Below are 23,567 nucleotides of genomic sequence, written 5' to 3' on the forward strand. Positions count from 1 at the left end.
AGAGATTATAACTTACAAATTTGATAAGAAACAGTGCAAAGGAAGGGAGGATCTGAAAGCAGGAAGTAGAGGATGTTCAGTCTTAAATATATCACCATAAATATAAATGCTACTGTTGGCTGTTTATCCTATATACATAGGAGTTGCTGGCACGGTACTAGATGCTACATATATGACATTGCATTTCATTCTTATAATGACCTTATATAGTAGACACTATTGTTGTGATTCTAAAGATGAGATAGTCAGGACCCAGACTAATCTTCCTGTAGTCACACAGCTATGATATGCTTGACCACTTTATAACCCGGTCAGGGTGACCAGGGTCACCTTTTAGGGTAATTCTAAGAACCTCATCAGCTATGAAAGAGCAAAGAAGAGTAGAGGGAACATGGAAGGAGATAAACACTGAAAATATTTCAAAGCTGCTAAAGTCTCTTTGACGAGCTCAGTCACTTCAGCCGTGTCTGACTCTGTGACCCCATGGACGGTAGCCTGACAGGCTCCTCTGTCTATGGGATTTTCCTAACAAGAATACTAAAGTGGGTTGCCACACCGTCCTGCAGGGGGTGGTCCCGACCCAGGGATTGAACCTGTGTCTCCTGCGTTGCAGGAAGATTCTTTACCAGTGAGCCACTGGAGCTTTGGGTACTATTAAAATCCAGGCAGGCATGGGCTTGGCGAATATTTTGTCTGCTTTCCAATGAGACGTTTTCAACTCTTTCCCTATTAAAAATGCCTCCAATGCTTTGATCTAAGTCAACAGAAATGATAGATCTATGTAAGATGAAGAAGGATGGGAGGTAAACGATTCCTCTGTACTGCAGGGTTATCGCCATGAAACAAGCTGGGACCTGGGGCTCTTCTGCAGTGCTTGCACCTGGACACATTTCTCCTTGAGCAACGAAATGGGACTAAACTAAATGGGACTAAAAATAACTGCATGCATGTTCAGTGAGGGCAAATTCTGGACAAAAGATTGAAAGAGACCAAAAAACCCAGATGCCACTTTTGAAGAGTTTGGAGCAAAAAAGTAAGGTACTGCACATGCTCCTGAACTCAACATCACCTAACAGGAGGGAAAAACACCTAAGACACCTCTCTGAACTGACTCCTGGAAACACCCCTACCTTCACCCCATATAAGGAGCAAGCTTGTCACCTCCCCCTACACTTAGGGAGCAAGTAAACAAGGGAATCTGTTACTTGGGGCCCCAATAAAACCTTGTGTGAATCTCCTGTCTGGCCTCTAGTCAACCTCTATTGGTTAGAGAAGGCCAAGAACCCTGGTTGGTATCAGTGAGAGCAAGTTTGTTTAATGTTCACACAGAAATCCCCATCCAGCTCAACAGCTTCACTCAGTAGAACTTGGTGTTCTGAACTCTGTGCAAGGGTTTTCTCTTGCTTCCAGAATGCCCCTCAGTCCAGCCACTATCAGCCTAAATCCTGCTCTTCCTTTAATGCTAGCTCAAATCCTATCCTCCATTCTAGTTTGCAGTGATAATTCTAACACTTAACATTTACTGAGCCATATACTATGACAAGCACTTTAATTGTTATTTAGTTGCCATAATAATGCTATGTAGGAGAAAGCATTAATCTGCAGACTTAGAAAACCAAGTCTCAGAGCAATTAAATAACATTCCCAACATCATACAGCAAGGAATAAGTAGAAGAGTCATCTCTTTTTATTTGTCAGTCAACCATATTTTTAAAAAATTGATTTCAGTTTGGGGGCACTTAGATTCCCTGGTGTTTTATTTATTAGGTGGTTGTCTTTAAGACACTAAAGTACCTAGATTCAAGGAAATGTATCCACTCACAGTAACTAATAGAGTAAATTTCACATGAATATATTGCCTTTTAGATTTTTTTTTCCTAAAAGGATGTCTTCATTGCATGGCATTATTATTTTTTCAATACTCAGCTAATGCTCTAATTCCTCAATGAGGCTTTACAATGCAACTTAATAGGTGCAGAATGGTTTTAATTTTACCACAATAGATAGCTGTGATGCTCTGGAAAAGATTCAAAAACTTTAAGGCATAGTTTCTATAATAAAAACCACTGAAATCCTGATTTCAAAGAATATCTGATGGCATGGATATAGTTGATAAAAAAGCACAGTATAATACAGAATATACAATATTAAGTGAAAATTTAAATTTAAAATATGCACTTATAGATACATATTTTTTAAACTGTGGAAATAAGTACACAGTAAATGTTAAGAGTGGTTAGCTCTAAATGGTAGAGTAATATGTGGTTTTCATTTTCTTCTTTATACTTTATTTTCTAATTTTTCTGAAATGAAAATGTATTGCTTTTAATATCAGAAAACAAAAAAATTCACTCTCCAGTAAAAAGAACTAAGGCTCTTTGGGGGAAATGGCTGAGTCCATGTCTAAGGCACAAAAAGAACAAGGTGAGCTTTGACATACTGCTGTTTCAGAAAGTATGGGAACACTCAAAGACAAATGGGATTGTGTCAAAAGATTCCAGGAACTGGCTCAAAGGGCTCCCACTGGCTAAATTTAGAACAATGAGAACATCAAAAATAATAATGACTATAATTAATGACAACATGCTGAATGACTATGACAGAAGAAAAAGAGAGTTTTAGGGAAAAAGGAAAGAAGACATGCTGGATAAGAAATATTGACATAATGATAGTTAGAAAACTAACTGTTTTTTAACTTCTAAGTAATATTTGATTATGGCAAGAAAGATCAGTGGATGCTAAAGCTATCAGGTGAAAGGTAGTTGAGAGACTAGATAATATCATTGTACAGACAGAATATTTATTTGCCAAGAAAGAGGATGTTCCTTTAGCAAGGGAGACATTTAGCAGATCTTACCTTAGCCAAGGACTCCAAGTGACTCCTATGTTCACTAAATCCTGAGAAGTGCAATCTTAAACCATGAGATAGAGAAGAGTGCAAAGGTAAGTTTCTAATAATTTTCCTTTTCTGAGTATGGCGATTCTCAAACCTGCCTGGACACAGAAATCACCTGGAGAGCTTTAAACACCACTGGTGCCTGAGGCCTACTCCCAGAAATTCTGATGTGATGGGGTTGGAGTGCAATCTGGACACTGAAATTTTTTAAAGATCCCCAGGTGGGTATAGGGCTTCCCAGGTGGCGCTAGTGGTAAAGAATCCACCTGCCAGTGAAGGAGATGCAAGAAACATGGGTTCCATCCCTGGGTAGGGAAGAACCCCTGGAAAAGTAAATGGCAACCCACTCCTGTATTCTAGCCTGAAAAATCCCATGGACAGAGGAGCTTGGTGGGCTATGGTCCACGAGGTCACAAAGACTTGGACATGACTGAGCACACATACTTAGGTAAGTATACTGTGCATACAAGATAGAGAAACACAGCCCCAGAGAAACAGTAAGTTAGAAATGCTTTCAGCTGCAAGTACAAAAACCCAAGCAGGGGTGGCTTAAGCCGGCTCCCAGACTTTGCCGCACATTAGAGTCACTCAAGGAGATTTAAAACATTCTGATGCTCTGAAAAGACGCTGACTTAATTGTCCTGGGTGTTTTCTGGTGGCAGATATTGTTAGGCTGGTTGCATAGCTTGGTCATGTTAACTACTATCCAGTTCTCGCTTGCCTCTGTCCACCACTGAGTGGGACTGTAGCTGGGACTTGCCAGCCATCTCTGCAACCTGGGTACGTGCTTATGTTCTTGCCAATGGAATGTGAGTATAAGTATGTACCACTTCTGAGTCAGCCCCATACAACTTCTTACGCTCCTCCATACTCATCCTCCTCCCTCCCAGTTGGAAAGGTCATGACCTCAATAACCTTGGAAGGCATGTGTAGAAGAAGGCTCTTACCAAGAGTTCCTACATGGAGATAGGACAAGCCACCCCCATACCTGACACTCCAACATGAAGTGTTCTGTGAAACAGACACAGTCATCAGAGCATTTGCATTATGTGGGCACTTTCAGCTATTTACCAAAATCAGATATTACTTTTTCTTATCTTTGTAATACCCTAGTAAGGCAAGTTTTACTAGGCCCAATTAACTATGAGGAAGCTAAGACACTGTCACTTAGGTAGAAGGTAGCAGAGAACAGGCTTCAAACCAAGTTTTTCTTAAACAAAACCCAGGTTCTTAATCACATTCCATGTATTTTCCCATGCAAGAACACTTACAATTGGAAAGAAGGAAGAGTTGATAGATTCTGTAGTTAAAACAGAAAACATCTGTGCTTTAAAGACTTAATGATCAATTCTGCATTTGATGCCTTGTTGCTCAGTAATTTTTAATTGCATGTTTTTGCCTCAGCAACCAGGTTCCCCTGACTGCTTTTTTTTCACACGTGTCTTATATGTTCACAAGTCTGTTCTATATGCTTCCACTATAATAGTCTGCCTAAAATAAAGACCTTCTCCTTCACTTCCATCTTTAAAACCTACCAGCCAAAGTTCAAATTTCTCACCTACTCCTAACCTTTCTTTTCCTACACAGGCACTCTGCTCCAACCAAATTTGCTTATCTCCTTTAACTGATTCACAAACTTTCACGGTAAGAAGGAACTTTAAGGTCAAGTAATTCAACAACCATCTCTATCAGCTAACTATTGCTATGTAACAAACCATCCTAAAACTTAGAGTTTTAAAACATGTTTCTCATCATTCTGTGAGTTGATTATGTGGTTCTTCTGTTGATCTTACTTGGGGCCACTCATGATCCTCTTGGCTGGCAGCTGGGCTGGACTGGAAGTTCACTAAGGCCCTTCTCATATGACTGGCGGCTGTATGCTGTCAGCGAGGGTGCCTCCAGGCTCCTCCATATGGGCTCCATCCATGAGGTGTCTCTCTCATCCTCCAGGCTCCTCCATGTGGCTTCTCTCTCTACAATAGGATAAACTAGAATTCCTTACAGCTGGCTTCCAAGAGGAGAAAAGCAGAAGCTACTGGACCTTTTCACACTTAGGCCTGTAGCCAACACAATGTCTGTTCTGCTACATTCTCCTGGCCAAAGCAAACCGCAGGGCCAGTCCAGATGGATATTATCTCTTGAAGGGAGGAGTGGCTAAGAATCTGCGACCATCCTTAATTACCCACGCGGTCTTTTACCTTCTCCATGTGTCCTCCCCTTGTTCTCCCCACCTCTACTCAATATTCCTTCTCAGCACAGTCACATTATAGTGTTTCAGGTGGGTCCCAGGGCTGGACTTGCCTATATTTGAATCCCAAGTCTACCAGCTACCTATGAGTTTGAGCAAGTTACTATACCTCTCTATACATCAATTTGTTCAACCATAAGTTGGGGGATGGAGGGCAGGGTGGATATAAATCCTACATCATAGGATTGTTGTGAGAATTAAATGAGTGAATACAAAGTGCTGGAACATTGTTTGGCTTTAGTAAGTGCTTTATAAGTGCTATCTGTTCCCTTGTGGCTCCAGTTGGTAAAGAACCCACCTGCAATGTGGGAGACCTGGGTTCGATTGCTGTGTTGGGAAGATCCCCTGGAGAAGGGAAAGGCTACGCACTTCAGTATTCTGGCCTGGAGAATTCCATGGACTGTATAGTCCATGGGGTCACAAAGAATCGGACACAACTGAGTGACTTTCACTTATTGTTGACAGTTGGTTCACCTAATTTTTCTTAGTTGGTGCAGAACACAGAGGAGTCAGGCTGGACCTGGTGTTTAGGCTCCATGGCAGAGGTATTAGAGGAAGACATACATACAATCCCTAAGGTGCCATTCTTACACCATTATGCCTTGACTTAGTTGATTTACGTGAGGATTATTTCAGGCAGGGGAGGGCACCTATGTGTTTCTTTCTTAGCTTCTGAAAGTGTTCCCCTGAGATAGAACCACTATGTCTGTAATGCTGAATCCCAAAACCTATGCCCCAAAAGGTAACCTCAAAATCGTCTGAATTTCAGTTTTCCTGGTTTAATAGTGCTTCAACTTCATCCTTAGCAAGTTTTGGACCCTTCAATACTTGAACATCTTTTTTTTCTTTCTTTCTGTTTTTAAACAAGGGCACTTTTCAAAATCCAAAGGAGAAGCCTACAGCAGAAGTTGTCGGCAGGATTCTAGATACTGACAATTCTGATCTTGGCACACAGCATACAGCCCTGAGCAGCCATGATTTATAGCAGCAGAGTCTGGACAGGAAATCCATGACAGAACATAGAACCCCCAACACACAGACTGTGTGGTGAGGGGAGTGGGCAGAGCTGGGGAGAATGACTTGGGGGCCAAGAGCAGACCTCTGTGGACCTTGCTAGCCCATCTCTCTGACCATTAGTCATTTTCTGTGCCTGTGAGTCTTATCTTTCCAGCCCCATTCTTTTGCAAACAGGTTAATCTTTGCTCTAAGAGAGAGAGAGGAGGGAAAAATCATTTAAATTCACTCAGAGGCTGAGGGTAATCATATTAATGCATTAGTTCAGATGTTATTCAGATATTATTTCAGAATAAGATTGCTATTAATCTACCTTAATTTATCTGAAAGTTCTGTAATAAGCCTTCCTGCAATTATTATTTGTCTTACAGTACAAAATAGGCAAAGTGTAGTCTGAGAGATGAAAGCAGTATGTAGAGCTTAGACCTAAAACTCTGAAATAAAATTTTTGTGTCCTTATTGTATCCTGGAATAGAAGAAGGGAAAGGCTACCCACTCCAGTGTTCTGGCCTAGAGAATTCCACGGACTGTATAGTCCATGGCATCGCAAAGAGTCGGACATGACCGAGCAACTTTCACTTTATTGTCTTCAAGTTATATTTTTGAAGCATCAAATACAGATATAGCACTGTGTTAGGCACTGGGTGGCGTGGGATAGAGGAAGAGAGATCAGATATTGAGTCCATACTCTGGTCAGGCACCCTGACAATATTGAGTTTCTAATGGGCCCTGGAAGTAATAGGCTGTCCTCAATAGCTTTAATGTAGAGTGGAGATGGCATGTACACACATGAATAGTAGCCTATTTATGTTACTGGTATTTCTTTCCAGCTTTATAGAAACATATTTAAAGTATAAAACATGATGTTTTGATATATGTACAGACAAATGCTCGGGGCTGGTACACTGGGATGACCCAGAGGGATGGGATGGGGAGGGATGTGGGAGGGGGGTTCAAGATGGGGAACACATTTAAAATCCATGGCTGATTCATGTCAATGTATGGCAAAAACCACTACAATATTGTAAAATAATTAGCCTCCAACTAATAAAAATAAATGAAAAAAAATGTTTACCACAAGCTAATTGACATATCCATTTCTTCACAGTTACTTTTTCTTTTTTTGATAAGAATGATTAAAATCTACTCTCAGCAGTTTTCAGTTTACAATACAGTATTGTTGACTATAGTCACCATAGTGTATATTAGCTTTCTATAACTTGTTCATTCTGCATATATGAACTTTCTATCCTTTGAACATTTCCCCATTTTCTCCACCCCTCAGTCCCTGAAAACCACCATTCTACTCTGCTTCTAAGAGTTTGACTTCTTTAGATTCAGTATATAAGTGACATCATACAGTATTTGTCTTTCTGTGTCTGGTTCATTTTACTTAGCATAATGTCCACCAGGTTCATCTGTGTTATCACAAATTATAAGAGTTCCTTCCTTTTAAAGTCTGAATAATATTAGAGCATATATATATATATATATATATACACACACACATATATATAGAGAGAGAGCACATATATAGAGCATATGTGTATATATGTATGTATACACACACACACACATATACATATTTTCTTTATTCATTCATCTGTTGATGGTTACTTAGGTTGTTCTCATATCTTGGCATAGTAAATAATACTGCAATGAAAATGGAAGTGCACATATCTCTTCAAAACACTGATTTCATTTCCATTGGATATCATCTGTTGTTGGTTACTTAGGTTGTTCCCATATCTTGGCACAGTAAATAATGCTGCAGTGAAAATGGAAGTGCACATATCTCTTCAAAACACTGATTTCATTTCCATTGGATATATACCCAGAAGCAGAATTTCCAGATCTATGGTAGCCCTATTTTTAACTTTTTCAGGAACCTCCATACTGTTTTCCATAATGGCTGTACTAATTTACATTCTTAACAACAGTGCACAAAGGTTCCCTTTTCTCAACATCCTCAATACTTATCATTTGTCTTGTGGATAATGGCCATCCTAACAGGTGTGAGGCTATATTTTGTAAGTTTAATTTGCATATCCCTGTTGATTAACTATATACTGAGTACATTTCATGTACCTGTTGTCCATTTGCATGTCTTCTTTTGAGAAATGTCTATTCAAGTCCTCCGTTAACCATTTTTAAATGAGGTTAATAACCTTGTTTTCTTGCTTTGAGCTGAGTTCCTTATATTATATACTTTGGATATTAACTTCTCAAAAGATACAGTCTGCAAATATTTTTTCTCATTTTGTAAGTTGTTTTTTTTAACTGTGCTGATTACTTCCTTTGCTGTGTAGAAGCTATTTGGTTTGAGGCATTCCCATTTGTTTATTTTTGCTTTTGGGGTAATATCCAAAATAATTCATTGGCCAGACCAGGGTCAAGAAGCTTTTCCCTTGTTTTCTCCTAGTAGTTTTAAGTCTTAAGTTTAGGTCTTTAACCCATTTTGAGTTGACTTTTATATATCATGTGAGATATGGGTACAATTTCATTCTTCTGCTTGTGGATATCCGGTTTTCTCAACACTGTTTGTTGAAGAAATCATCCTTTCTCAATTGTGTATTTTTGGCATCTTTGTCAAAAATCAGTTGACTGTATATGCATGGATTTATTTCTGTGTTCCCTATTCTGTTTGGGGTTCTAAATATTTGCTTTTAGGCCTGTACCATATTGTTTTGATTACGATAGCCTTGTAGCATATTTTGAAACCAAGGCATATGTGCCTCCTGCTTTGTTCTTCTTGCTTAGGATTGCTTTGGTTTAAGGCAAAGAGATTAATGTAAGGAAATACTTTGAGATTAACTAAATATGAATCATTAAGTGTGAGCTCCTGTGGTCATAGGAGCCTTTCTCAAGAAGCAGCACCCTGCATTATGGATATAACTTAGAGGTTGAAGAACACAGGCTGAGACTCCAGATTCAGGGTCTGGCTATCCCATGTATCAGCTGTGTGACTCTGGCCAAGCTACTTGACTCCTCTATGCTTTGGTTTCTTCATCTATAAAGTGGACATGAGTTATATTTACCTCACAGGGTGGTTATAAAAATTAAATGAAAATAAAATACTGGGACTAACCATATCATAGTACCACCCAAGTGCTAGTTGTTGGCGTTTTTATTGTTTTGATGGGTAGAGAGGAAGGAGGAGCAACAATATCAAAGGTTTATGGTAGAAGATGACATAAGCCATCTGTTACAGGAGAAGAGTAATTAGCGCAGTGTTGGCTCAGCCTGTCTCATTCTCCATCCTCTTGCTTGCTTGGCTCTTGGAGTCAGAAAGTGTCAGAAATATAAATGGAGAGGGCCACTGGAATTACCCTAGTCAATCTTTTGTATTCTCTTCGACATTTTTCAAGAGGTTCCATAGTGTTTGGATGGCTCTTCAGCTATTTTTGCCCTCTAACTACTCTTTGTTTAGATGGAGCATGAGGCAGAGCCTGGCAAGAGGGGCTTCTGGCCATTTCCTCCTAAATTGAAGTGATCTCAGCCACATCTGAATCTTCAGGGCACTTTATTTGAACTACTTTTTTGTTATTGTTTTAACACTTGCCTAGTCTGTGTCATAGTAAGATTACTTTTGCACTTGTCACACGACCCTGATGAACCACACGAGGGTTAAGGCTGGGCCTTTCTTGCTTTGTACTCTGACCACGGTGCTTTACACAGAGTAGCTGCTGTAATTATTGTTGAAATAAGGGAAGAGTAAGGTGAGTGATGAACCCACTACTTGAAAAAAAAGATTCCAACCTTAAATAGTGGAGGTCTTAAGAATTTCATAATCCCCATCTTGAACAGGGTTTCAGTTCATTCCAGGGACTGGACAGGCATCTTTAATTGGAAGGTAAAATGTGACTACTTGTTTTCTTGTCAGATATTGACACTGGGTAGAATTAAGAATCGCAAGCAATGGCAGGCCCACACTGGCTTCCTCCTGAAATACAGCACTTTATCAAGAATGTGCTGGAGCTGGGGTTGTAATGCTGTTAATGAAATTGGCATCCTAGTCAGACAGTTGTGAGCATAATTTGAAATCAGATATAGATATTTTAAGATCAATTGCATTTGATCAGCCAATGATGCTAACAAATCTCTTCACTGTACAACATTTAAAAGGAAACTCATCATCCACATTGCAGTTTAGAAAATAACCACAGAAGAAGAAAATATCCAGATAAATTTTGAGTTTCAGTTTTCTCTTTCAGTGGTATCACTGTACAAGAAATTCTTATAATTCAAAATGTAAGTTTAGAGAAGTAGTTTGAGATTTCAGCATTTAATTCAGTCCTCCCTACTAACCCTTAGGCCAGTGGGGATTAATACACAAGAAGGCAAGTTTCAGTGGGGTTGAATGAAGGAAGGATCTCAGAGAAATAAGAAGTACAAAGTAAATTCCATCAGCAAAGCAGAGCATGACCTATTTGTTAAATGCTGTTTTGAGGCTGGAGGCTACAAAACAGTGGTTTTCAATTCTGGCCGCACACTGTTGTTCAGTTGCTTATTATTTCTGATCCCATGGACTGCAGCCCACCAGGCTCCTCAGTCCATAGGGCTTTCCAGGCAAAAATACTGGAGTGGGTTGCTATTAGAGTGCTTTCTCATGTTTTTATTTTTACTTTTTACTGAAATATGACATATTCTCCATGAAGTACACTAATCTTAAGTGGAAAGCTTATTGAATTTTTATAATGGCACATACCTGTGTACACAGTCAGATAAGATATAGAATACTTCTAGCACCCTGGAAGCCTCCCCAGGGATAACTGCTCTCCTGACTTCTATCACCATGGATAATTTTGCCCACTCATAAACTTCATATAAATAAGATCATACAATATACACTCTTATGCACCTTTTTTAAACTAAAGATAATTATACGATTCATCAATGTTGTATATATAGTTTGTACTTTTATAGTATATGTAATATATACTATATATGCTGTGTCATATTCTAACATTCTAACACATGACTATACCACAATTTGTTTATTCTACCACTTGACTTTTCTTCAGGGTAAAACAAATGGATCTGTTTATATATGCATGGAATATTGCTGGAAGAAATTTAACAATTGCTCTGGGAAGGGAAACGAGTGACTATAAAGCAGGAATGAGACAGAAATTCAAACTATCTATATACAACTCTTTGTAGCTCTTGATTTTGTACAATGTATTTGCTATATATAATACATATAAATAGTTAAACATTTAAAATTAAGTCTTCTTTACTTAAATATAAAACAATGCCATTAAACTCCTAGAAGAGAACATAGGCAAAACATTCCCTGATATAAATCATATCTATGTTTTCCTTGGTCAGGCTACCAAGGTGATAGAAATAAAAGCAAAATAAACACATGAGACCTAATCAAACTTATAAAGCTTTTGCACAGCAAAGGAAACCATAAACAAAACAGACAACCTACAGCCTGGGAGAAAATAATTGGAAATGATGCAACTGACAACTTAATTTCCAAAATATATGAACAGCTCATAAAAAAAAAAAAAAACAATAAAAAATAGGACAGAAGACCTAAATAGACATGTTTCCAAAGAAGACATACAGATGGCCAATAGGTGTATGAAAAGATGCTCAGCATCACTAATTATTAGAGAAGTGCAAATCAAAATTACAATGAGGTACTGCCTCATACAGGTCAGAATGGCCATCATTAACAAGTCTACAGGTAACAAATGCTGGAGAGGGTGTGGAGAAGAGAAAACCCTCCTGCACTGTTGCTGCGAATGTAAGTTGGTGCAGCCACTGTGGTAAACAGAATGGAGGGTCCTCAAAAAACTAAAAATAGAGTTGCCATATGATCCAACAATTTCACTCCTGGGCATATATACAGACAAATCTACAATTTAGAAAGATAATGTACCCCTATGTTCATAGCAGCACTATTTCCAATAGCCAAGATATGGAGACAACCTAAATGTCCACAGCCAGATGAATGGATAAAGAAGATGTGGTACATGTATACAATGGAATATTCTACTGAGCCATGTAAAGAATGAAACAATGCCATTTGCAGCTACATGGATGGACCCAGAGATTATAATACTAAACGAAGTAAGTCAGAAAGAGAACAACAAATACCACATGATATCACTTACATGTGGAATCTAAAATACGACATAAATGAAGTTATTTTTGAAACAGAAACATAGAGACAGAGAGAACAGACTTATAATTTCTCAGAGCAGAGGGTAGGGAGACAATCAAGGGGGAAGGTTGTAATGGGAGTTTGGGATTATCAGATGCAAATTATTATACACAGAATAGATAAACAACAAGGTCCTATTGTATAGCATAGGAAGTGAAAGTGAAAGTCGCTCAGTTATGTCCGACTCTTTGTGACCCCATGGACTATACAGTCCATGGAATTCTCCAGGCCAGAATACTGGAGTGGGTAGCCTTTCCCTTCTCCAGGGGATCTTCCCAACCTAGGGATTGGACCCTGGTCTCCCACATTGCAGGTGGATTCTTTTACCAGCTGAGCCACCAGGGAAGCCCATATAGCATATGGAATTATATTAAATAGCTTATAATAAACCATAATGGAAAGTAATATGACAAAGAATATTTATATCTACATCTATATCTGATCACTTTTCTGTATACCAGAAACTAACACAACATTGTAAATCAACTATACTTCAAAAATTACCATTAAAAAAATTAAATCTTTGTGTCTTGATTCTGGAAATTCATTCTACTATTGACGAACATTTGTATTGTTTCCAGTTTGGGGCTATTATGAAAAAAACTTCTGTGAATAAATATGTGCATGTCTTGGTGTCAAAATCTCTTGGGCATATACATAGGAGTGGAATTGCTCAGTCATAAGGAAAGCATCCCTTGGACTGTAAGGAGATCCAACTAGTCCATCCTAAAGGAGATCAGTCCTGGGTGTTCATTGGAAGGACTGATGCTGAAGCTGAAACTCCAGTAATTTGGCCACCTGATGCAAAGAGCTGACTCATTGGAAAAGACTCTGATGCTGGGACGGATTGGGGGCAGGAGGAGAAGGGGACGACAGAGGATGAGATGGTTGGATGGCATCACTGATTCGATGGACATGGGTTTGAGTAGACTCCGGGAGTTGGTGATGGACAGGGAGGCCTGGCGTGCTGTAATTCATGGGGTCACAAAGAGTTGGACACGACTGAGCGACTGAACTGACTGACTGACTGACTGAAGGAAAGCATATATTTAGTAAATACTGTCCAACATTTTCCAAAATGGCTATATTAATTTATATTCCTACTAGCAGTGTATGAGAGTTCAAGATCCTCTATGTCTTCTCCAATTTAAAAAATTATGCTTAGGAAGCAGTATGGGCTTCCCTAGTGGCTCAGACGGTAAGGAATCCACCTGCAATGTGGGAGACCTGGGTTTGATCTCTGGGCTGGGAAGATCCTCTGAAGGAGGGTATGGCAATCCACTCCAGTATTCTTGCCTGGAGAATCCCATGGACAGAGGGGCCTGGAAGGCTACAGTCCATGGGGTCACAAAGAGTCAGACACGACTGAGTGAGTAAGCGCACGGAGCACTGTAAGGCACCATCCCCAGAGAGTCTTATGTGATTCTCCTGAGGCAGGATTCATGCACTGGTACTTTTGGAAGTTCTCCCAGACTATTCTAATGTGCAGCCAGGGCTGAGAACCACCCTCTCGAATGATGTTGGTTGACTTTCAGAATCAGTGAGAGAAATTTAAAAGTTTGTAGGTCTTGGTTCCTACCCCAGACCTACTGAATCAGATTGTCCAAAGGAGAACCTGTGGTTTAAGCTAGTTCCTGGAAGTGATTTGGATGCAGAAGGAAATGACAACCCACTCCAGTATTATCGCTGAGAAAACCCATGGACAGAGGAGCCTGGAGGTCTATAGTCCATGGGAATTGTATGGACACGACTGAGTGACTGTGTAAACATGGAAGTGATCTGGATGCAACTAGCCCTAAGTTAGGCAACCATAGATTCAAGACATGTTTATTATAAATTTAGCCTACTTTTTTTCTAATATGAAAGAATTTACACACATAGTAAAAAGCAAATAAAAAAATATAAATAGTTTACTTACACAATGGAAAGTGAGTCTTCCTCCTAAGCTAGACTCCCAGTGACTCTCCATAGAGGCAACTGTATTGCTGAGCTTCATGTTTTATGTGTATCCTTCTAAAATTTTCCTGAAGTTACTGTATTTGTTAGGATCTTTATGTTGCAAGTAATCAAAAACGCTTTGCATACTGGCTTAAATTTTAAAAGAAAACTTGGGAGAAAATTGACATATATAACGAAATAGTCCAAATTTACCTCTGGCTTCAGGTACAGTAAGATCTAGAGATTTAAACTCTCAGTCTTGGTTTTTCATATCTTTTGTTTTTTTCTTTATCATTGTGCCTGTTCCCTTCATGGCATCAAAATGGCTATGGCAATTTTTGCCCTCCAAACTTCACTTCTGTTCTGAATAGTCAACGTGTGTCCTAGTAATCCCCCACTTAAGACTCATCAGCAACTCAAAATTGTAAGATTTGTATTGTGCTTGTGCTTAGTCCCTCAATCATGTCCGACTCTTTGTGACCCATGGACTGTAGCCCGCCAGGCTCCTCTGTCCATGGGGATTCTCCAGGCAAGAACCCTGGAGTGGGTTGCCATGCCCTCCTCCAGGGGATCTTCCTAACTCAGGGATCAATCCTGGCTTTGCAGGTGGATTCCTCACCGTCTGAAGCAACCCTAAAAATGTTTCCCATCCTATTTCTACTTACCATTTGTGGCTGTCATAATGAATACTGTCTAAAATTAGAGCAGAAGTTTTACAAGTTTAAGTGGATTAATAGCTTGGGGGAAGTGGTAACAATTTTGGAAACTTATGTATACCACAAACTCCCTTATATACATTTTATATTACCTGCTTATTTTTGAATCATAATGCTTTTGACAGACATAACTTATTCCAGCTGACTTTACCACTATTATCACTAGTAATTATTATTGTAAATTTGTTTAGATTTTCCTGCCTTAACAGTGGTAATCTTCTTTTTTTTCAAATGCTGGTCTAGAACTTTCCAAAAGTATTCTTTCTTTCTGACAGTTTCAAAATGTTTTCATCCTATCTTGCTTTCCCTCTAATACAGGTTCCACATCCCCCAAGGAACACCGGCTCCTTTCGGTGGAAAATAATGAGACGAGTCAGAAGGTGGAGTCAATGCTGCACTCGGGCGTGAGCATGACTTTTGACTGCATTGATAGCAACGCAGCAGCAATGTACATGGTTCTCAATGTGAGTGAATTTGTCCCCCAGGAGGCATTTATCCAGGAACATTTTTACTCTACATGACTTGAATGAGGCTTCCGGGGGGGGAGGTTGGGGGGTTGGGGGGTGGTTTACTACTGGCCTCTAATGCATAGAGGCCAGGGATGCTGTCAAATATTCTCCAACACAGAGGACAGTCACCACCACAGAGAATTATCTGGCTCCACATGTCAGTAGTGTTCAGGATGAGAAATTGCCTAGAGTATTAGCTCATATGGATACTTTCAGTGCATCAATACCTGCTCTAGTTCCCTCCCTTTGGTTTTACAATATCTTGTTACACATACAGGTAACTTTCCAACCTGCTTGTATATACTTACACATATATATACATGATTGTATATACTCCTATGAAATTTGACACTGTACTACACAGTATCACACCAAATCCTGTATTTGAATTACAGTGCTACCCAGAACGGGAGGGAGAATCTCCACATTGCATAAACCAGCATGTACAGCTGCATGTTAGGTTGTAGGCTGACTAATACGATGTATGAACAGAACCCATAATGGAAACTTCATGGGAAAGTGTGGTGGTCATGCTTTTCTTTTCCTTTCTTTCTCCTTTCCTTCTTGACTTCTAGTTCAGATGTCTAGACATTAAATCCAAACAGTGCAGAGTCTATGATCTCCTGGTTGGTGCTAACCAAGAGCAGCACCAGCTTTCAGAAAAGGAAAACAAAACCCAGCCTACCCCAGGGCACCATGGGAATCTTAAGGGCAGGCAGCCTTGGCAAGAAGAGCCCCTGTTATGGAAAAAATTTCTATGTTTTTCTATTAGGAGTGTCATTTTTTCATTCTGTCCTTGTTTTTCAACATTTTTTGGAACTGTAACATATACACAGGAGAGTGCACGTAAGTATGTAACTTGATGAACTTTAAAAACCTGAGTGTGTCTGTGCAGCTAGCATCCAGAATGAGACATGGCCATGTCTGGAGCCAGAAATCCACTGGCACTCCCTTTCAGTCTCTACCCAAACCCCAACCAAGAGTACTTCTAGTAACTTTTAACAGCATAGATTGTATTTTGTTGTTGTTGTTTAGTCCCTAAGTTGTGTCTATTCTTTGGCGACTCCATGGACTATAGCCCACTAGGCTCCTCTATCTGTGGGATTTCTCAGGCAAGAATACTGGAGTGGGTTGCCATTTCCTTTTCCAGGGGATCTTCCTGACCCAGGGGTCAAACCTGCATCTCCTGCATTGGTAGGCAGATTCTTTACCACTGTTCACCAGGGAAGCCAACAGCATAGATTAGCTTTAACAATATTTATCATTTAAATAAAAGCAATCATTTGGGGGGCTCTAAAATCACTGTAGATGATGACTGCAGCCACGAAATTTAAAAGACGTTTACTCCTTGGAAGAAAAGTAATGACCGACCTAGACAGCATATTAAAAACAGAGACATTACTTTGCCAACAAAAGGTCCATCTGGTCAAGGCTATGGTTTTTCCAGTAGTCAGGTATGGATGTGAAAGTTGGACTATAAAGAAAGATGAGTACTGAATAATTGATACTTTAGAACTGTGGTGCTAGAGAAAACTCTTGAGAGTCCCTTGGACTGCAAGGAGATCAAACCAGTCCATCCTAAAGGAGATCAGTCCTGAATATTCATTGGAAGGACTGATGCTGAAGCTGAAACTCCAATACTTTGGCCACCTCATGCGAAGAACTGACTCATTGAAAAAGACCCTGATGCTGGGAAAGATTGAATGCAGAAGGAGAAGGGGATGACAGAGGATGAGATGGTTGGATGGCATCACCGATTTGATGGACACGAGTTTGAGTAAACTTCAGGAGTTGGTGATGGACAGGGAGGCCTGGCATGCTGCTTTCCATGGGGGTGCAAAGAGTCGGACACGACTGAACGACTAAACTGAATCATATAGGATGTATTCATTTGTGTCTGGTTTCTGCCACTCAATGTTAATATTTGTAGATTCACTCATATTGTTGTTTATTAACTGGTAGATTCCTCACTCTCATTGCTGTAGGGTATCACAGTGTATGAATATAACACACTATTCATCCCACTGCTGATGAACATTTGAACAGTTTCTATGGGGGCTACTTCAAATAGTGCTGTTATAAACCTTTTTGTAAATATCTTTTGGGGAACATGCGCAACACATGTATGCATTGCTGTTGGCTCCTAGGAGTGGAATATCTGGGTCATAAGTAAGCAAATGTTTCATTTTAGTATATAATGCTAAACAGGTTTCCAAATTGGTTGTGCCAACTTACACACCGTCCATGAATGTCAGAGTTCCATTTGCTCCACATTATCACCAACACTTGATATTTTCCATATTTTTCTTTTCAGCCATAATGGTGGATACATTGTGGATTGCCACGTGGTTTCCGTTTATATTTTCCTTATGGTGAATGCAACTGAACATCTTTTCATGTAGTGCTTGGCTATTTAGATATCATTTTTTTTGTAAAATATCAATGCCCTATCCATTGTGTGGTGTTTTATTTTCCATTCTTTTTTGTTTTCCTTGCTGTATAAAGACTTCCTCTTTCTTCCTATCCTGACCCCTAGGGAGTCTTTATAACATCTGAATTTTTAGGGTAACATTCTTTTATTTTATTTTTGAGCCTGTGTTAATTCACCCTTGGTTCCTTTTTTAAAATCAGGAGTATTGTATTTTAACGATCAGTTGTTAGGGCACTAAAGATATAAAATAAAGGATTTTTTTTTCCTCAGAAACTTAAAATGTAGAAGTATAACCTACTAGGCAAAGCAAATCCTGCTCAAAAGGCTTTCTTTTGGCAGATTAGGTTAATTTGAAATGTAATAAAATGCATATAAAGATTTTTTTTTTAGTGAATGCATACAAGATTACAGAATACAAGGTTATTTTCTTACTCAGAAAGCTTACATAGAATGATAAACTCATAGACACAGAGAACAGATTAGTGGTTGCCAGCGATGGGTGTGGGGAGGAGAAGTAGATGAAGGAGGTCAAAAGATACAGATCTCCAGTTATAAAAAAGTTCTAGGGGTAGCAGGTATAATAAGGTGACTATAGCTAAAAATACTGAATTGTGTATTTGAAAGTTGCTAAGGGAGTAGATCTTAAAAGTCCTCATCACAAGAAAAAACATGTAACCATGTGTGGCGATTGATGTTAATTAGACTTATTGTGGTGACCATTTCACAGTATATTTATACATATATTGCCTCACTACATTGTACATCTTAAACTAATACAATGTTATATGCCAATTATATCTCAGTTTGAAAAGAAAGGAAAGTAAATCCTTCAACTGAAATAGGACAGATTTTTAAATTGTTAGAATATTTGTTTTTACTGACTTTACCTTATTAAGTCAATAAAAGCTTCAAAATTACTTAGTGGATACTTTCACTTAAAAAGAGAAACAATGCTGTTACTCTTCCCCCACCCATGTTATAGCCCAGCAGGAAAAGGGACTGAGTTCAGTCCAAAATCATAAAAGCTTTCAATTAACTAGTAATTGTGGCATGTTTCCATTTAAATATCCTTGCCTCATTATCTCTAGGTGCCTTTCAAACTGTTAGGTCACTAAAGCCTGCTTTTGAGACAAAAACTATTCCTTCCCCAAAAGTCAGGGGAGAAATTAGTGATTAAGGATATAAGTTAATTAACATGATCATTTTGGCTTAATTATTTAAAGTCCAGTTTATTTCCCCCAGCATACCTGTCCCCGAGCTATCAGAATCATGCTGAAATCTGTAATTTTTCATTGATGCATTTATAGCACTCACACAAAGAGAAGAAATAGTCTTAAAGGCAATGTACACAAAAATTATGTGTCAACACATACATGCCATTTTTTGCACACACATACTGCTGCATATATTTTAAAGATGTCTTCTGCAAATATTAACAATGGGATTTTTATTTCCAACCAAGCAATTTTAATAACTTTTTGAGATACCTTTGCCTAATGAATAATCATTTTTTAAGGTTATACTCTTAGAATACTATAATTTTGTTTTTACCATTTTAATCACTTTTAAGTGTATGACTCAGTGGCATTAAGCACATTCATCCTGCTGTGTGACCATCACCACCATCCAGCTCCGGAATTCTTTCATCTTCCTGAACTAAACCTCTATTCCTGTGAAACAGTAGCTCCCTAATACCTCCTTTGGAGAAGGTAATGGCACCCCACTCCAGTACTCTTGTCTGGAAAATCCCATGGATGGAGGAGCCTGGTAGGCTGCAGTCCATGGGGTCGCTAAGAGTCGGACACGACTAAGCAACTTCACTTTCACTTTTCACTTTCAAGCACTGGAGAAGGAAACGGCACCCCACTCCAGTGTTCTTGCCTGGAGAATCCCAGGGATGGGGGAGCCTTGGTGGGCTGCTGTCTATGGGGTCGCACAGAGTCGGACACGACTGAAGCGACTTGGCAGCAGCAGCAGCAGCAATACCTCCTTATCCCACCACTCTACTTTCTGGCAGTCACTGTTCTACTTTCTGTCTCTATGAATCTGAGCACTCTAGGTACCTCATATAAATGGAATCATACAGTGTTTTGTAGCTGGCTTAATACACTTAGCATGGTCTCTTCAAGTTTCATCCCTGTTGTAGCAAGCATGAGAATTTCTTTCCTTTTTTAGGTGGAATAATATTCCATTGCATGTGTGTACACTTCCCTGATAGTTCAGTTGGTAAAGAATCCGTCTGCAATGTGGAAGACCTGGGTTCAATCCCTGGGTTGGGAAGATCCCCTGGAGAAGGGAAAGGCTACCCACTCCAGTATTCTGGCCTGGAGAATTCCATGGACTGTACAGTCCATGGGGTCACAAAGAGTTGTATGTGAATACCACATTTTAAAATCCATTCACTTGTTGATGGACATTTATATTGCTTCTACCTTTTGGCTATTGAGAATATTGCAGCTATGGACATGGGTATACAAATACAGAAGTGGAAAGAATCCTAGAAGTGGAATTCCCGAATCTTATGGTAATATCTGATTTTTTTGAGAAACTGCCATGGTGTTTTCTATAAGGCTATACTGTTTTACATTTCCATCACTCATGTACAAGGTAAATACTGTATTTTATTTGTATTTTAAATCTATCAACTCTGAATATCTTTTGTACACATCCCATGTGGTTAGATGGCATCACCAACTTAATGGACATGAGCTTGACCAAATTCCAGGAGATTGTGAAGGACAGGGAAGCCTGGTGTGTTGCAGTTCATGGGGTCGCAAAGAGTCAGACATGAATTAGCCACTAAACAACAACATGACCCTAAGATTAGCACTTGTCTGTCTGTCTATCTATCTACCTACATAGGTATTTAGAATGGAAACATTAATTTGCAACTGATGGAAGCACCCTGAGTCAAGAGGCAGTTTTGAATGGCACCTTGACTGGCTCTTCTCTTGCTATCTGTACCTACCTGGCTCCTCTCTTTCTGCAAGTCTCTTATTCTTCTGGGTGTCTGAGGCAGTTTGGGATGGGCAGGTAGCTCTCCTGCTCAGCTCTGTAGCCAGAGGGGCAAGTCCTGGCGACATACTTAATTGCTCTAAGTGACAGAGATCTGATCTCTTCCGGAGGGCTTTTCTGTAGGTTTATTCTAGGGGTGGTCTCCAAACAGCACTGCCCAGGCTGGCTCTTTGTTTGCAGTTTACTTCATCTTTGACAGTCTGTCTAGTCGAATTCTCCTATTTCCTCCCTCGTCTAGTCTTCTAATTAATTTAATCATTTGTCTCTTATTTTTGCCAATACGTGTCTGAGAATATGTCTTCTGGGTTTCCTTGTACCCAGACCTTTCACAGCCTGGGCAGGGAGCTGCTTTCTGAAAAACTTTCAGAGGGTGACCTGCATTTTGATGTGTATTTGTTAGTTATAATTGTTGTGACTGTGGGAAGGTCCTCTCAGAGGGCTTTTTAATGCCTGAAATATCCGGGCTGACAGACTGGCTTATTTGATGTGTAGATATGACTTTTGTTACTTGGGGAGAAGTGATGTAGCACAGGGGTTTATCTCACAGGAGGGAGCATCTCTGTGGAGTTGAGCACTCATATTTATTTGAACTGTTGGAGCCTGAGGATTCCCCTTTCCTCTAGCTTCCCTGTGTCTTCTGGAGAGACCTTTTTCCAAACAGGGCTTTTGTGCTGGACTGCTTCCTCACAGCCTCTACATGTTGGGGTCCCTGGCACTCTTAGACCTCTTCTCTATTTATCTTCATTCCCTAGGTGATTTCTACCAGGCCTGTGCAGTAAATAAATCTGTAGGCTAATAACTCCCAAATGTATATCTTATCTTGTCCTTTGAAAACTGTAAATTAGTTTATCCAACTGCCAATAGAGTGCCTCAAACTGCTTGTCTGAGAAGAATGCTGCATTGAACATTCCTAAAATCAAATGCTTTGTCTTTTTCTACCCAAGTAAATGTTCACCTTCTTTCTTTTCTAGTTCAGTAAATGACTCTATCATTTATCCAGCAGCTCAGGTCAAAGTTCTTACTGTAGTCTTTGACTCCTCACCCTCAGCTGTTAGGTCTAACTCCATCTGCAAATCCTGCCACCTCTGCTTTCAAAATACATCTTAAGGCTGACCACATCTCGCCTCCTTCACTCCTAACCACCTTCCTCTGTGACCATCAGCTCCTTCCTGGCTTCCTGCAGTGACCTTCTAAGTAGGCATCTGCTTCCATTCTTGTCCCTTTATAGGAAAATCTCCATAGGGTTCCCAAGACTGAGCTTTAAAAAAATATTAATCAGATTACATCACCTCTGTTCTCATACTTCTAAGAGCTTCTCATTTTATTCCCAGAATGAGACTCGAAGTCTTTGTCATGGCCTATAGGTCATGTAAGACCCTATGTGAACTGTCTCCGTGTCTGCCAGCCACTGGCATCTTATCTCTTACTGTTCTTAGCTCCCGCACCCCTATATTCTCCACACTGGGCCTCTGGATGTTCCTGCCAAAGGCCCAACATCCCCGTCTCAAAATCTCGTAACTGCCTGCCCCTAAGTCTGGAATGCTCTTCCCCTAGTTTTTACACAGCTCATTTTCTCACTGTGTCCAGGTTTCTGCTCATACGCCAGCTTCTCTGAGAGGCCTGTCCTCACAGCTTTATGTAGAATCTCTTCCTCCTCACAGTACTGCAGGTGCCGCTATACAAAACTGCTCTTCTTGTAGGTCAAAATGGAAGCATATTGTCAATTTCAGTTGTTTCAGCGCACACATATAACATTATTGTACTTACTTGTCATCCTTGTATATTTACAGGTAGTTTGTTTTTGTTGTTGTTGGCTTATTGTCTGTCTTCTTCCTGGAACTGGGTTGCTCATCTCTAGACAGTACCTGAAACAAAGAGGCATTCACAGATCATCAGCTGTATACTTCTTCCATCTTTTGCCCTTTAATACATTAAGCCCATCAAACGGCTCTCTGGGCAGTCACACTGGTCAATCCCCTTCACTCTTTATCAAGAGCCACACTCTTACATTTTCAGAATATTATTTTTGAGATCTTGCCATTTCTCATCTTCCCTTTTCGATTGTTTAGTTATGGGATTAGACTACACTTTCCTCTCAGCTTTTGAGAGCTGTATGCTGACATTTAGGACTCGTGTCAGAGCCTCTCCAAACTGCTTTTCTTGGGCATTTTAATCCCCCATGTGAAAGATACTCTCTGATTCCTAGTCTCCTGGGCTCCTGCATTCCTGCTTCAATAAGCAGTTCTTCCTGGGAGGTCAGAGTTAAATCTACAAGAGAAGTTCCTTTGGTTTCTTCCTCTTCCTCAGTAAAATGAAATTATCAGCAAGACAAGGTCATGTGTTCTGCTGTTATAGAAATGAGATTTCCAGTTTGAAACTCAGAGGGCTGCTAAGTTCCTATTATTGCTATGACTTGGAAATGTGTCAATTCTGTGATCTTTTTAGGAACATATTAATCAGCACTCCATCCTATTTAGCTGAGGCGATAATATTCACTTATGGTAAACCAGGTGCTTTCCAAACCATTTAACCCTGGGTGGAATGTTCAATCATCAATGCAACATTTAGGACTTTCCCCCCAAAATGAACTGAAAGACTATAACTTGAGCTCTTAGTTACACT

The 23,567-nt window shown here is 39.7% G+C and overlaps 1 protein-coding gene across 1 annotated transcript in view; it reads right to left on the bottom strand.

Annotated features, from left to right (window-relative positions):
• Positions 1-22,795, bottom strand: part of GNG2 (G protein subunit gamma 2) — a 186,135-nt gene extending 163,340 nt beyond the window's left edge. Inside the window, exon 1 of the mRNA XM_061157372.1 lies at positions 22,713-22,795. The gene's annotated coding sequence lies outside the window, so the exon portion shown is untranslated. The remainder of the gene's footprint in view (positions 1-22,712) is intronic.
• Positions 22,796-23,567: the final 772 nt, after the last annotated feature.

This window comes from Dama dama, chromosome 12 (assembly GCF_033118175.1).
Source record: "Dama dama isolate Ldn47 chromosome 12, ASM3311817v1, whole genome shotgun sequence".
Taxonomy (NCBI): Eukaryota; Metazoa; Chordata; class Mammalia; order Artiodactyla; family Cervidae; genus Dama; species Dama dama.